The sequence below is a fragment of the Schistocerca gregaria genome, chromosome 9 (assembly GCF_023897955.1).
Source record: "Schistocerca gregaria isolate iqSchGreg1 chromosome 9, iqSchGreg1.2, whole genome shotgun sequence".
NCBI classification, from domain to species: Eukaryota; Metazoa; Arthropoda; class Insecta; order Orthoptera; family Acrididae; genus Schistocerca; species Schistocerca gregaria.
This window is the reverse complement of record NC_064928.1, coordinates 50,057,394-50,071,986: the sequence shown is the minus strand read 5'-3', so window position 1 is coordinate 50,071,986 and position 14,593 is coordinate 50,057,394. Positions and strand designations below refer to the sequence as shown.

The 14,593-nt window shown below is 48.9% G+C and overlaps 1 non-coding gene across 1 annotated transcript; it reads left to right on the top strand.

Moving 5' to 3' along the window:
* The first annotated feature begins 14,197 nt into the window (after nt 1-14,197).
* On the top strand, nt 14,198-14,270 carry Trnat-agu (transfer RNA threonine (anticodon AGU)). Its single transcript has one exon. It is a non-coding gene; the product is annotated as a tRNA-Thr (tRNA).
* The last annotated feature ends 323 nt before the right edge of the window (nt 14,271-14,593 follow it).

Here is a 14,593-nt window from a genome sequence, read left to right as displayed (position 1 = left end):
TGCTGATAACAGATGCCGTAGCAATCAATTCATGGAGTGAGTTGTATGTTTTGCGATAGTCTGTCTCTGACAAGCAAGCACAGGTGACATAGGTGCGAACACAGGAAGCTTGCAGACCCTCGCTGCCTGCAGACACCGAGCAGCCACACTAGGAGGGCGGCCTAAGCCGTAGGCGAATTGTGCTCATTCGCTTTGGCGCGACGTCGAACTATAAATAATGCTGTCACTAGCGTGAGCGTTGCGTGAAGTCGGAAAAGTCGGCTGCGAGGGTGAGTGCCAAGTTTGGGGAGCGTTTCGTAGTATTCGCAGTGCTATGGAGACGCGGAAACTTGTTGTGGCCCAGTGTTTTGCAGTTGGACGACAAGATTGGTACACAGTAGTAAAGAGCGAGGCACTGAGTTGGCATAAATAATGTAGTGCACAATGGTTCTCGAGATGTGTTTGTTACCTCAGGTGCTGTATAATTGTCTACAATGAGTGAAAACGGAGCAATTTGTGACGGCTCTTTCAATTTAAGACGTTAAAAACAGACGGAATTTGCATTTGTAATACCAGAGCATCGAAACTACTTGGAACTTTTGTGTATATGAACGGGTCCGCGCCTTTGTACTCTGCTCCCTTCACCGCTACAAACCAACCAACCATCGTGTCCGTGCGCATCTGAGTCGCAAACAATGGGGAATAGCGCAGTTTGCTCGTGCTGGGGCGTAGCTCAGTTGGTAGAGCGTTCGCTTGGCATGTGAAAGGTCCAGGGTTCAAGCCGCGGCGCCTCCATTTTTTGTGGTCAGTGCATGGTAAGTGTTGGTCGCGGCGAACCTAAAGGCACGCAAGATGTTGCAAAGCCAGCGTCACAGACTGATATGATGTATACTGACGTAAGGAGAGCAAGATGTAAGTGTGGGGACCGGCTGTTATCGAGGTGTCATCGAGTGCAGATCTGTCTTAGGTATCGCGGCTTAACCTCATTGAAGTCTAGAGGGTGGACAACACGTTGGTCTTACTCAGAGCGGTGTCCGAATTCTATTTTCGACGTTATATGTGCCACTTTCATTTAGGCAACTACGATTCGATACAGAATGCACGAAACCTGAAAGACACCCTAACGGATACATAGAGAGTAGTGTTTGTCTGCTGAATAATGGGAGTGCAAGGGTCTGTGTCGTCTATATGGCTGTATGTAGCACCATTAGTCTTCGGGGGGGCGGGCGTAGCTCAGATGGTATCTTGTTTAGTATGCGAGAGGTACTGGGATCAATACCCAGTGCCTGCAGGATTTTTAACACACCTACATGCGCACCTTGATATGCAAGTGGAATACTTCACAGCCAGCAGATGTGTCTAGGAAGATACAAGCTTGCGCCGAGTTCACGTAAATCCCACTGCACATTCCTATTCTTTGCGTGCAGTCAGCTGCTCCTGGTGTTGTTAGTTGTGGCTGCTGATAACAGATGCCGTAGCAATCAATTCTTGGAGTGAGTTGTATGTTTTGCGATAGTCTGTCTCTGACAAGCAAGCACAGGTGACATAGGTGCGAACACAGGAAGCTTGCAGACCCTCGCTGCCTGCAGACACCGAGCAGCCACACTAGGAGGGCGGCCTAAGCCGTAGGCGAATTGTGCTCATTCGCTTTGGCGCGACGTCGAACTATAAATAATGCTGTCACTAGCGTGAGCGTTGCGTGAGCGTCGTGGAAAGTCGGAAAAGTCGGCTGCGAGGGTGAGTGCCAAGTTTGGGGAGCGTTTCGTAGTATGCGCAGTGCAATGGAGACGCGGAAACTTGTTGTGGCCCAGTGTTTTGCAGTTGGACGACAAGATTGGTACACAGTAGTAAAGAGCGAGGCACTGAGTTGGCATAAATAATGTAGTGCACAATGGTTCCCGAGATGTGTTTGTTACCTCAGGTGCTGTATAATTGTCTACAATGAGTGAAAACGGAGCAATTTGTGACGGCTCTTTCAATTTAAGACGTTAAAAACAGACGGAATTTGCATTTGTAATACCAGAGCATCGAAACTACTTGGAACTTTTGTGTATATGAACGGGTCCGCGCCTTTGTACTCTGCTCCCTTCACCGCTACAAACCAACCAACCATCGTGTCCGTGCGCATCTGAGTCGCAAAGAATGGGGAATAGCGCAGTTTGCTCGTGCATGGGGCGTAGCTCAGTTGGTAGAGCGTTCGCTTGGCATGTGAAAGGTCCAGGGTTCAAGCCGCGGCGCCTCCATTTTTTGTGGTCAGTGCATGGTAAGTGTTGGTCGCGGCGAACCTAAAGGCACGCAAGATGTTGCAAAGCCAGCGTCACAGACTGATATGATGTATACTGAGGTAAGGAGAGCAAGATGTAAGTGTGGGGACCGGCTGTTATCGAGGTGTCATCGAGTGCAGATCTGTCTTAGGTATCGCGGCTTAACCTCATTGAAGTCTAGAGGGTGGACAACACGTTGGTCTTACTCAGAGCGGTGTCCGAATTCTATTTTCGACGTTATACGTGCCACTTTCATTTTGGCAACTACGATTCGATACAGAATGCACGAAACCTGAAAGACACCCTAACGGATACATAGAGAGTAGTGTTTGTCTGCTGAATAATGGGAGTGCAAGGGTCTGTGTCGTCTATATGGCTGTATGTAGCACCATTAGTCTTCGGGGGGGCGGGCGTAGCTCAGATGGTATCTTGTTTAGTATGCGAGAGGTACTGGGATCAATACCCAGTGCCTGCAGGATTTTTAACACACCTACATGCGCACCTTGATATGCAAGTGGAATACTTCACAGCCAGCAGATGTGTCTAGGAAGATACAAGCTTGCGCCGAGTTCACGTAAATCCCACTGCACATTCCTATTCTTTGCGTGCAGTCAGCTGCTCCTGGTGTTGTTAGTTGTGACTGCTGATAACAGATGCCGTAGCAATCAATTCATGGAGTGAGTTGTATGTTTTGCGATAGTCTGTCTCTGACAAGCAAGCACAGGTGACATAGGTGCGAACACAGGAAGCTTGCAGACCCTCGCTGCCTGCAGACACCGAGCAGCCACACTAGGAGGGCGGCCTAAGCCGTAGGCGAATTGTGCTCATTCGCTTTGGCGCGACGTCGAACTATAAATAATGCTGTCACTAGCGTGAGCGTCGTGGAAAGTCGGAAAAGTCGGCTGCGAGGGTGAGTGCCAAGTTTGGGGAGCGTTTCGTAGTATGCGCAGTGCAATGGAGACGCGGAAACTTGTTGTGGCCCAGTGTTTTGCAGTTGGACGACAAGATTGGTACACAGTAGTAAAGAGCGAGGCACTGAGTTGGCATAAATAATGTAGTGCACAATGGTTCTCGAGATGTGTTTGTTACCTCAGGTGCTGTATAATTGTCTACAATGAGTGAAAACGGAGCAATTTGTGACGGCTCTTTCAATTTAAGACGTTAAAAACAGACGGAATTTGCATTTGTAATACCAGAGCATCGAAACTACTTGGAACTTTAGTGTATATGAACGGGTCCGCGCCTTTGTACTCTGCTCCCTTCACCGCTACAAACCAACCAACCATCGTGTCCGTGCGCATCTGAGTCGCAAAGAATGGGGAATTGCGCAGTTTGCTCGTGCATGGGGCGTAGCTCAGTTGGTAGAGCGTTCGCTTGGCATGTGAAAGGTCCAGGGTTCAAGCCGCGGGGCCTCCATTTTTTGTGGTCAGTGCATGGTAAGTGTTGGTCGCGGCGAACCTAAAGGCCCGCAAGATGTTGCAAAGCCAGCGTCACAGACTGATATGATGTATACTGAGGTAAGGAGAGCAAGATGTAAGTGTGGGGACCGGCTGTTATCGAGGTGTCATCGAGTGCAGATCTGTCTTAGGTATCGCGGCTTAACCTCATTGAAGTCTAGAGGGTGGACAACACGTTGGTCTTACTCAGAGCGGTGTCCGAATTCTATTTTCGACGTTATACGTGCCACTTTCATTTTGGCAACTACGATTCGATACAGAATGCACGAAACCTGAAAGACACCCTAACGGATACATAGAGAGTAGTGTTTGTCTGCTGAATAATGGGAGTGCAAGGGTCTGTGTCGTCTATATGGCTGTATGTAGCACCATTAGTCTTCGGGTGGGCGGGCGTAGCTCAGATGGTATCTTGTTTAGTATGCGAGAGGTACTGGGATCAATACCCAGTGCCTGCAGGATTTTTAACACACCTACATGCGCACCTTGATATGCAAGTGGAATACTTCACAGCCAGCAGATGTGTCTAGGAAGATACAAGCTTGCGCCGAGTTCACGTAAATCCCACTGCACATTCCTATTCTTTGCGTGCAGTCAGCTGCTCCTGGTGTTGTTAGTTGTGACTGCTGATAACAGATGCCGTAGCAATCAATTCATGGAGTGAGTTGTATGTTTTGCGATAGTCTGTCTCTGACAAGCAAGCACAGGTGACATAGGTGCGAACACAGGAAGCTTGCAGACCCTCGCTGCCTGCAGACACCGAGCAGCCACACTAGGAGGGCGGCCTAAGCCGTAGGCGAATTGTGCTCATTCGCTTTGGCGCGACGTCGAACTATAAATAATGCTGTCACTAGCGTGAGCGTCGTGGAAAGTCGGAAAAGTCGGCTGCGAGGGTGAGTGCCAAGTTTGGGGAGCGTTTCGTAGTATGCGCAGTGCAATGGAGACGCGGAAACTTGTTGTGGCCCAGTGTTTTGCAGTTGGACGACAAGATTGGTACACAGTAGTAAAGAGCGAGGCACTGAGTTGGCATAAATAATGTAGTGCACAATGGTTCTCGAGATGTGTTTGTTACCTCAGGTGCTGTATAATTGTCTACAATGAGTGAAAACGGAGCAATTTGTGACGGCTCTTTCAATTTAAGACGTTAAAAACAGACGGAATTTGCATTTGTAATACCAGAGCATCGAAACTACTTGGAACTTTAGTGTATATGAACGGGTCCGCGCCTTTGTACTCTGCTCCCTTCACCGCTACAAACCAACCAACCATCGTGTCCGTGCGCATCTGAGTCGCAAAGAATGGGGAATAGCGCAGTTTGCTCGTGCATGGGGCGTAGCTCAGTTGGTAGAGCGTTCGCTTGGCATGTGAAAGGTCCAGCGTTCAAGCCGCGGCGCCTCCATTTTTTGTGGTCAGTGCATGGTAAGTGTTGGTCGCGGCGAACCTAAAGGCACGCAAGATGTTGCAAAGCCAGCGTCACAGACTGATATGATGTATACTGAGGTAAGGAGAGCAAGATGTAAGTGTGGGGACCGGCTGTTATCGAGGTGTCATCGAGTGCAGATCTGTCTTAGGTATCGCGGCTTAACCTCATTGAAGTCTAGAGGGTGGACAACACGTTGGTCTTACTCAGAGCGGTGTCCGAATTCTATTTTCGACGTTATACGTGCCACTTTCATTTTGGCAACTACGATTCGATACAGAATGCACGAAACCTGAAAGACACCCTAACGGATACATAGAGAGTAGTGTTTGTCTGCTGAATAATGGGAGTGCAAGGGTCTGTGTCGTCTATATGGCTGTATGTAGCACCATTAGTCTTCGGGGGGGCGGGCGTAGCTCAGATGGTAGAGCGCTCGCTTAGTATGCGAGAGGTACTGGGATCAATACCCAGTGCTTCCAGAATTTTAAACACACCTACATGCGCACCTTGATATGCAAGTGGAATAATTCACAGCCAGCAGATGTGTCTAGGAAGATACAAGCTTGCGCCGAGTTCACGTAAATCCCACTGCACATTCCTATTCTTTGCGTGCAGTCAGCTGCTCCTGGTGTTGTTAGTTGTGAATGCTGATAACAGATGCCGTAGCAATCAATTCATGGAGTGAGTTGTATGTTTTGCGATAGTCTGTCTCTGACAAGCAAGCACAGGTGACATAGGTGCGAACACAGGAAGCTTGCAGACCCTCGCTGCCTGCAGACACCGAGCAGCCACACTAGGAGGGCGGCCTAAGCCGTATTCGAATTGTGCTCATTCGCTTTGGCGCGACGTCGAACTATAAATAATGCTGTCACTAGCGTGAGCGTCGTGGAAAGTCGGAAAAGTCGGCTGCGAGGGTGAGTGCCAAGTTTGGGGAGCGTTTCGTAGTATGCGCAGTGCAATGGAGACGCGGAAACTTGTTGTGGCCCAGTGTTTTGCAGTTGGACGACAAGATTGGTACACAGTAGTAAAGAGCGAGGCACTGAGTTGGCATAAATAATGTAGTGCACAATGGTTCTCGAGATGTGTTTGTTACCTCAGGTGCTGTATAATTGTCTACAATGAGTGAAAACGGAGCAATTTGTGACGGCTCTTTCAATTTAAGACGTTAAAAACGGACGGAATTTGCATTTGTAATACCAGAGCATCGAAACTACTTGGAACTTTTGTGTATATGAACGGGTCCGCGCCTTTGTACTCTGCTCCCTTCACCGCTACAAACCAACCAACCATCGTGTCCGTGCGCATCTGAGTCGCAAACAATGGGGAATAGCGCAGTTTGCTCGTGCATGGGGCGTAGCTCAGTTGGTAGAGCGTTCGCTTGGCATGTGAAATGTCCAGGGTTCAAGCCGCGGCGCCTCCATTTTTTGTGGTCAGTGCATGGTAAGTGTTGGTCGCGGCGAACCTAAAGGCACGCAAGATGTTGCAAAGCCAGCATCACAGACTGATATGATGTATACTGACGTAAGGAGAGCAAGATGTAAGTGTGGGGACCGGCTGTTATCGAGGTGTCATCGAGTGCAGATCTGTCTTAGGTATTGCGGCTTAACCTCATTGAAGTCTAGAGGGTGGACAACACGTTGGTCTTACTCAGAGCGGTGTCCGAATTCTATTTTCGACGTTATACGTGCCACTTTCATTTTGGCAACTACGATTCGATACAGAATGCACGAAACCTGAAAGACACCCTAACGGATACATAGAGAGTAGTGTTTGTCTGCTGAATAATGGGAGTGCAAGGGTCTGTGTCGTCTATATGGCTGTATGTAGCACCATTAGTCTTCTGGGGGGCGGGCGTAGCTTAGATGGTAGAGCGCTCGCTTAGTATGCGAGAGGTACTGGGATCAATACCCAGTGCTTCCAGAATTTTTAACACACCTACATGCGCACCTTGATATGCAAGTGGAATACTTCACAGCCAGCAGATGTGTCTAGGAAGATACAAGCTTGCGCCGAGTTCACGTAAATCCCACTGCACATTCCTATTCTTTGCGTGCAGTCAGCTGCTCCTGGTGTTGTTAGTTGTGACTGCTGATAACAGATGCCGTAGCAATCAATTCATGGAGTGAGTTGTATGTTTTGCGATAGTCTGTCTCTGACAAGCAAGCACAGGTGACATAGGTGCGAACACAGGAAGCTTGCAGACCCTCGCTGCCTGCAGACACCGAGCAGCCACACTAGGAGGGCGGCCTAAGCCGTAGGCGAATTGTGCTCATTCGCTTTGGCGCGACGTCGAACTATAAATAATGCTGTCACTAGCGTGAGCGTCGTGGAAAGTCGGAAAAGTCGGCTGCGAGGGTGAGTGCCAAGTCTGGGGAGCGTTTCGTAGTATACGCAGTGCAATGGAGACGCGGAAACTTGTTGTGGCCCAGTGTTTTGCAGTTGGACGACAAGATTGGTACACAGTAGTAAAGAGCGAGGCACTGAGTTGGCATAAATAATGTAGTGCACAATGGTTCTCGAGATGTGTTTGTTACCTCAGGTGCTGTATAATTGTCTACAATGAGTGAAAACGGAGCAATTTGTGACGGCTCTTTCAATTTAAGACGTTAAAAACGGACGGAATTTGCATTTGTAATACCAGAGCATCGAAACTACTTGGAACTTTTGTGTATATGAACGGGTCCGCGCCTTTGTACTCTGCTCCCTTCACCGCTACAAACCAACCAACCATCGTGTCCGTGCGCATCTGAGTCGCAAACAATGGGGAATAGCGCAGTTTGCTCGTGCATGGGGCGTAGCTCAGTTGGTAGAGCGTTCGCTTGGCATGTGAAATGTCCAGGGTTCAAGCCGCGGCGCCTCCATTTTTTGTGGTCAGTGCATGGTAAGTGTTGGTCGCGGCGAACCTAAAGGCACGCAAGATGTTGCAAAGCCAGCATCACAGACTGATATGATGTATACTGACGTAAGGAGAGCAAGATGTAAGTGTGGGGACCGGCTGTTATCGAGGTGTCATCGAGTGCAGATCTGTCTTAGGTATTGCGGCTTAACCTCATTGAAGTCTAGAGGGTGGACAACACGTTGGTCTTACTCAGAGCGGTGTCCGAATTCTATTTTCGACGTTATACGTGCCACTTTCATTTTGGCAACTACGATTCGATACAGAATGCACGAAACCTGAAAGACACCCTAACGGATACATAGAGAGTAGTGTTTGTCTGCTGAATAATGGGAGTGCAAGGGTCTGTGTCGTCTATATGGCTGTATGTAGCACCATTAGTCTTCTGGGGGGCGGGCGTAGCTCAGATGGTAGAGCGCTCGCTTAGTATGCGAGAGGTACTGGGATCAATACCCAGTGCTTCCAGAATTTTTAACACACCTACATGCGCACCTTGATATGCAAGTGGAATACTTCACAGCCAGCAGATGTGTCTAGGAAGATACAAGCTTGCGCCGAGTTCACGTAAATCCCACTGCACATTCCTATTCTTTGCGTGCAGTCAGCTGCTCCTGGTGTTGTTAGTTGTGACTGCTGATAACAGATGCCGTAGCAATCAATTCATGGAGTGAGTTGTATGTTTTGCGATAGTCTGTCTCTGACAAGCAAGCACAGGTGACATAGGTGCGAACACAGGAAGCTTGCAGACCCTCGCTGCCTGCAGACACCGAGCAGCCACACTAGGAGGGCGGCCTAAGCCGTAGGCGAATTGTGCTCATTCGCTTTGGCGCGACGTCGAACTATAAATAATGCTGTCACTAGCGTGAGCGTCGTGGAAAGTCGGAAAAGTCGGCTGCGAGGGTGAGTGCCAAGTCTGGGGAGCGTTTCGTAGTATACGCAGTGCAATGGAGACGCGGAAACTTGTTGTGGCCCAGTGTTTTGCAGTTGGACGACAAGATTGGTACACAGTAGTAAAGAGCGAGGCACTGAGTTGGCATAAATAATGTAGTGCACAATGGTTCTCGAGATGTGTTTGTTACCTCAGGTGCTGTATAATTGTCTACAATGAGTGAAAACGGAGCAATTTGTGACGGCTCTTTCAATTTAAGACGTTAAAAACAGACGGAATTTGCATTTGTAATACCAGAGCATCGAAACTACTTGGAACTTTTGTGTATATGAATGGGTCCGCGCCTTTGTACTCTGCTCCCTTCACCGCTACAAACCAACCAACCATCGTGTCCGTGCGCATCTGAGTCGCAAAGAATGGGGAATAGCGCAGTTTGCTCGGGCATGGGGCGTAGCTCAGTTGGTAGAGCGTTCGCTTGGTATGTGAAATGTCCAGGGTTCAAGCCGCGGCGCCTCCATTTTTTGTGGTCAGTGCATGGTAAGTGTTGGTCGCGGCGAACCTAAAGGCACGCAAGATGTTGCAAAGCCAGCGTCACAGACTGATATGATGTATACTGACGTAAGGAGACCAAGATGTAAGTGTGGGGACCGGCTGTTATCGAGGTGTCATCGAGTGCAGATCTGTCTTAGGTATCGCGGCTTAACCTCATTGAAGTCTAGAGGGTGGACAACACGTTGGTCTTACTCAGAGCGGTGTCCGAATTCTATTTTCGACGTTATACGTGCCACTTTCATTTTGGCAACTACGATTCGATACAGAATGCACGAAACCTGAAAGACACCCTAACGGATACATAGAGAGTTGTGTTTGTCTGCTGAATAATGGGAGTGCAAGGGTCTGTGTCGTCTATATGGCTGTATGTAGCACCATTAGTCTTCGGGGGGGCGGGCGTAGCTCAGATGGTAGAGCGCTCGCTTAGTATGCGAGAGGTACTGGGATCAATACCCAGTGCTTCCAGAATTTTTAACACACCTACATGCGCACCTTGATATGCAAGTGGAATACTTCACAGCCAGCAGATGTGTCTAGGAAGATACAAGCTTGCGCCGAGTTCACGTAAATCCCTCTGCACATTCCTATTCTTTGCGTGCAGTCAGCTGCTCCTGGTGTTGTTAGTTGTGACTGCTGATAACAGATGCCGTAGCAATCAATTCATGGAGTGAGTTGTATGTTTTGCGATAGTCTGTCTCTGACAAGCAAGCACAGGTGACATAGGTGCGAACACAGGAAGCTTGCAGACCCTCGCTGCCTGCAGACACCGAGCAGCCACACTAGGAGGGCGGCCTAAGCCGTAGGCGAATTGTGCTCATTCGCTTTGGCGCGACGTCGAACTATAAATAATGCTGTCACTAGCGTGAGCGTCGTGGAAAGTCGGAAAAGTCGGCTGCGAGGGTGAGTGCCAAGTTTGGGGAGCGTTTCGTAGTATGCGCAGTGCAATGGAGACGCGGAAACTTGTTGTGGCCCAGTGTTTTGCAGTTGGACGACAAGATTGGTACACAGTAGTAAAGAGCGAGGCACTGAGTTGGCATAAATAATGTAGTGCACAATGGTTCTCGAGATGTGTTTGTTACCTCAGGAGCTGTATAATTGTCTACAATGAGTGAAAACGGAGCAATTTGTGACGGCTCTTTCAATTTAAGACGTTAAAAACAGACGGAATTTGCATTTGTAATACCAGAGCATCGAAACTACTTGGAACTTTTGTGTATATGAACGGGTCCGCGCCTTTGTACTCTGCTCCCTTCACCGCTACAAACCAACCAACCATCGTGTCCGTGCGCATCTGAGTCGCAAACAATGGGGAATAGCGCAGTTTGCTCGTGCATGGGGCGTAGCTCAGTTGGTAGAGCGTTCGCTTGGCATGTGTAACGTCCAGGGTTCAAGCCGCGGCGCCTCCATTTTTTGTGGTCAGTGCATGGTAAGTGTTGGTCATGGCGAACCTAAAGGCACGCAAGATGTTGCAAAGCCAGCGTCACAGACTGATATGATGTATACTGACGTAAGGAGACCAAGATGTAAGTGTGGGGACCGGCTGTTATCGAGGTGTCATCGAGTGCAGATCTGTCTTAGGTATCGCGGCTTAACCTCATTGAAGTCTAGAGGGTGGACAACACGTTGGTCTTACTCAGAGCGGTGTCCGAATTCTATTTTCGACGTTATACGTGCCACTTTCATTTTGGCAACTACGATTCGATACAGAATGCACGAAACCTGAAAGACACCCTAACGGATACATAGAGAGTAGTGTTTGTCTGCTGAATAATGGGAGTGCAAGGGTCTGTGTCGTCTATATGGCTGTATGTAGCACCATTAGTCTTTGGGGGGGCGGGCGTAGCTCAGATGGTAGAGCGCTCGCTTAGTATGCGAGAGGTACTGGGATCAATACCCAGTGCTTCCAGAATTTTTAACACACCTACATGCGCACCTTGATATGCAAGTGGAATACTTCACAGCCAGCAGATGTGTCTAGGAAGATACAAGCTTGCGCCGAGTTCACGTAAATCCCACTGCACATTCCTATTCTTTGCGTGCAGTCAGCTGCTCCTGGTGTTGTTAGTTGTGACTGCTGATAACAGATGCCGTAGCAATCAATTCATGGAGTGAGTTGTATGTTTTGCGATAGTCTGTCTCTGACAAGCAAGCACAGGTGACATAGGTGCGAACACAGGAAGCTTGCAGACCCTCGCTGCCTGCAGACACCGAGCAGCCACACTAGGAGGGCGGCCTAAGCCGTAGGCGAATTGTGCTCATTCGCTTTGGCGCGACGTCGAACTATAAATAATGCTGTCACTAGCGTGAGCGTCGTGGAAAGTCGGAAAAGTCGGCTGCGAGGGTGAGTGCCAAGTCTGGGGAGCGTTTCGTAGTATACGCAGTGCAATGGAGACGCGGAAACTTGTTGTGGCCCAGTGTTTTGCAGTTGGACGACAAGATTGGTACACAGTAGTAAAGAGCGAGGCACTGAGTTGGCATAAATAATGTAGTGCACAATGGTTCTCGAGATGTGTTTGTTACCTCAGGTGCTGTATAATTGTCTACAATGAGTGAAAACGGAGCAATTTGTGACGGCTCTTTCAATTTAAGACGTTAAAAACAGACGGAATTTGCATTTGTAATACCAGAGCATCGAAACTACTTGGAACTTTTGTGTATATGAATGGGTCCGCGCCTTTGTACTCTGCTCCCTTCACCGCTACAAACCAACCAACCATCGTGTCCGTGCGCATCTGAGTCGCAAAGAATGGGGAATAGCGCAGTTTGCTCGTGCATGGGGCGTAGCTCAGATGGTAGAGCGTTCGCTTGGCATGTGAAATGTCCAGGGTTCAAGCCGCGGCGCCTCCATTCCAGCGTTCAAGCCGCGGCGCCTCCATTTTTTGTGGTCAGTGCATGGTAAGTGTTGGTCGCGGCGAACCTAAAGGCACGCAAGATGTTGCAAAGCCAGCGTCACAGACTGATATGATGTATACTGACGTAAGGAGACCAAGATGTAAGTGTGGGGACCGGCTGTTATCGAGGTGTCATCGAGTGCAGATCTGTCTTAGGTATCGCGGCTTAACCTCATTGAAGTCTAGAGGGTGGACAACACGTTGGTCTTACTCAGAGCGGTGTCCGAATTCTATTTTCGACGTTATACGTGCCACTTTCATTTTGGCAACTACGATTCGATACAGAATGCACGAAACCTGAAAGACACCCTAACGGATACATAGAGAGTTGTGTTTGTCTGCTGAATAATGGGAGTGCAAGGGTCTGTGTCGTCTATATGGCTGTATGTAGCACCATTAGTCTTTGGGGGGGCGGGCGTAGCTCAGATGGTAGAGCGCTCGCTTAGTATGCGAGAGGTACTGGGATCAATACCCAGTGCTTCCAGAATTTTTAACACACCTACATGCGCACCTTGATATGCAAGTGGAATACTTCACAGCCAGCAGATGTGTCTAGGAAGATACAAGCTTGCGCCGAGTTCACGTAAATCCCACTGCACATTCCTATTCTTTGCGTGCAGTCAGCTGCTCCTGGTGTTGTTAGTTGTGACTGCTGATAACAGATGCCGTAGCAATCAATTCATGGAGTGAGTTGTATGTTTTGCGATAGTCTGTCTCTGACAAGCAAGCACAGGTGACATAGGTGCGAACACAGGAAGCTTGCAGACCCTCGCTGCCTGCAGACACCGAGCAGCCACACTAGGAGGGCGGCCTAAGCCGTAGGCGAATTGTGCTCATTCGCTTTGGCGCGACGTCGAACTATAAATAATGCTGTCACTAGCGTGAGCGTCGTGGAAAGTCGGAAAAGTCGGCTGCGAGGGTGAGTGCCAAGTCTGGGGAGCGTTTCGTAGTATGCGCAGTGCAATGGAGACGCGGAAACTTGTTGTGGCCCAGTGTTTTGCAGTTGGACGACAAGATTGGTACACAGTAGTAAAGAGCGAGGCACTGAGTTGGCATAAATAATGTAGTGCACAATGGTTCTCGAGATGTGTTTGTTACCTCAGGTGCTGTATAATTGTCTACAATGAGTGAAAACGGAGCAATTTGTGACGGCTCTTTCAATTTAAGACGTTAAAAACAGACGGAATTTGCATTTGTAATACCAGAGCATCGAAACTACTTGGAACTTTTGTGTATATGAACGGGTCCGCGCCTTTGTACTCTGCTCCCTTCACCGCTACAAACCAACCAACCATCGTGTCCGTGCGCATCTGAGTTGCAAACAATGGGGAATAGCGCAGTTTGCTCGTGCATGGGGCGTAGCTCAGTTGGTAGAGCGTTCGCTTGGCATGTGAAACGTCCAGGGTTCAAGCCGCGGCGCCTCCATTTTTTGTGGTCAGTGCATGGTAAGTGTTGGTCGCGGCGAACCTAAAGGCACGCAAGATGTTGCAAAGCCAGCGTCACAGACTGATATGATGTATACTGACGTAAGGAGAGCAAGATGTAAGTGTGGGGACCGGCTGTTATCGAGGTGTCATCGAGTGCAGATCTGTCTTAGGTATCGCGGCTTAACCTCATTGAAGTCTAGAGGGTGGACAACACGTTGGTCTTACTCAGAGCGGTGTCCGAATTCTATTTTCGACGTTATACGTGCCACTTTCATTTTGGCAACTACGATTCGATACAGAATGCACGAAACCTGAAAGACACCCTAACGGATACATAGAGAGTAGTGTTTGTCTGCTGAATAATGGGAGTGCAAGGGTCTGTGTCGTCTATATGGATGTATGTAGCACCATTAGTCTTTGGGGGTGCGGGCGTAGCTCAGATGGTAGAGCGCTCGCTTAGTATGCGAGAGGTACTGGGATCAATACCCAGTGCCTGCAGGATTTTTAACACATATACATGCGCACCTTGATATGCAAGTGGAATACTTCACAACCAGCAGATGTGTCTAGGAAGATACAAGCTTGCGCCGAGTTCACGTAAATCCCACTGCACATTCCTATTCTTTGCGTGCAGTCAGCTGCTCCTGGTGTTGTTAGTTGTGACTGCTGATAACAGATGCCGTAGCAATCAATCCATGGAGTGAGTTGTATGTTTTGCGATAGTCTGTCTCTGACAAGCAAGCACAGGTGACATAGGTGCGAACACAGGAAGCTTGCAGACCCTCGCTGCCTGCAGACACCGAGCAGCCACACTAGGAGGG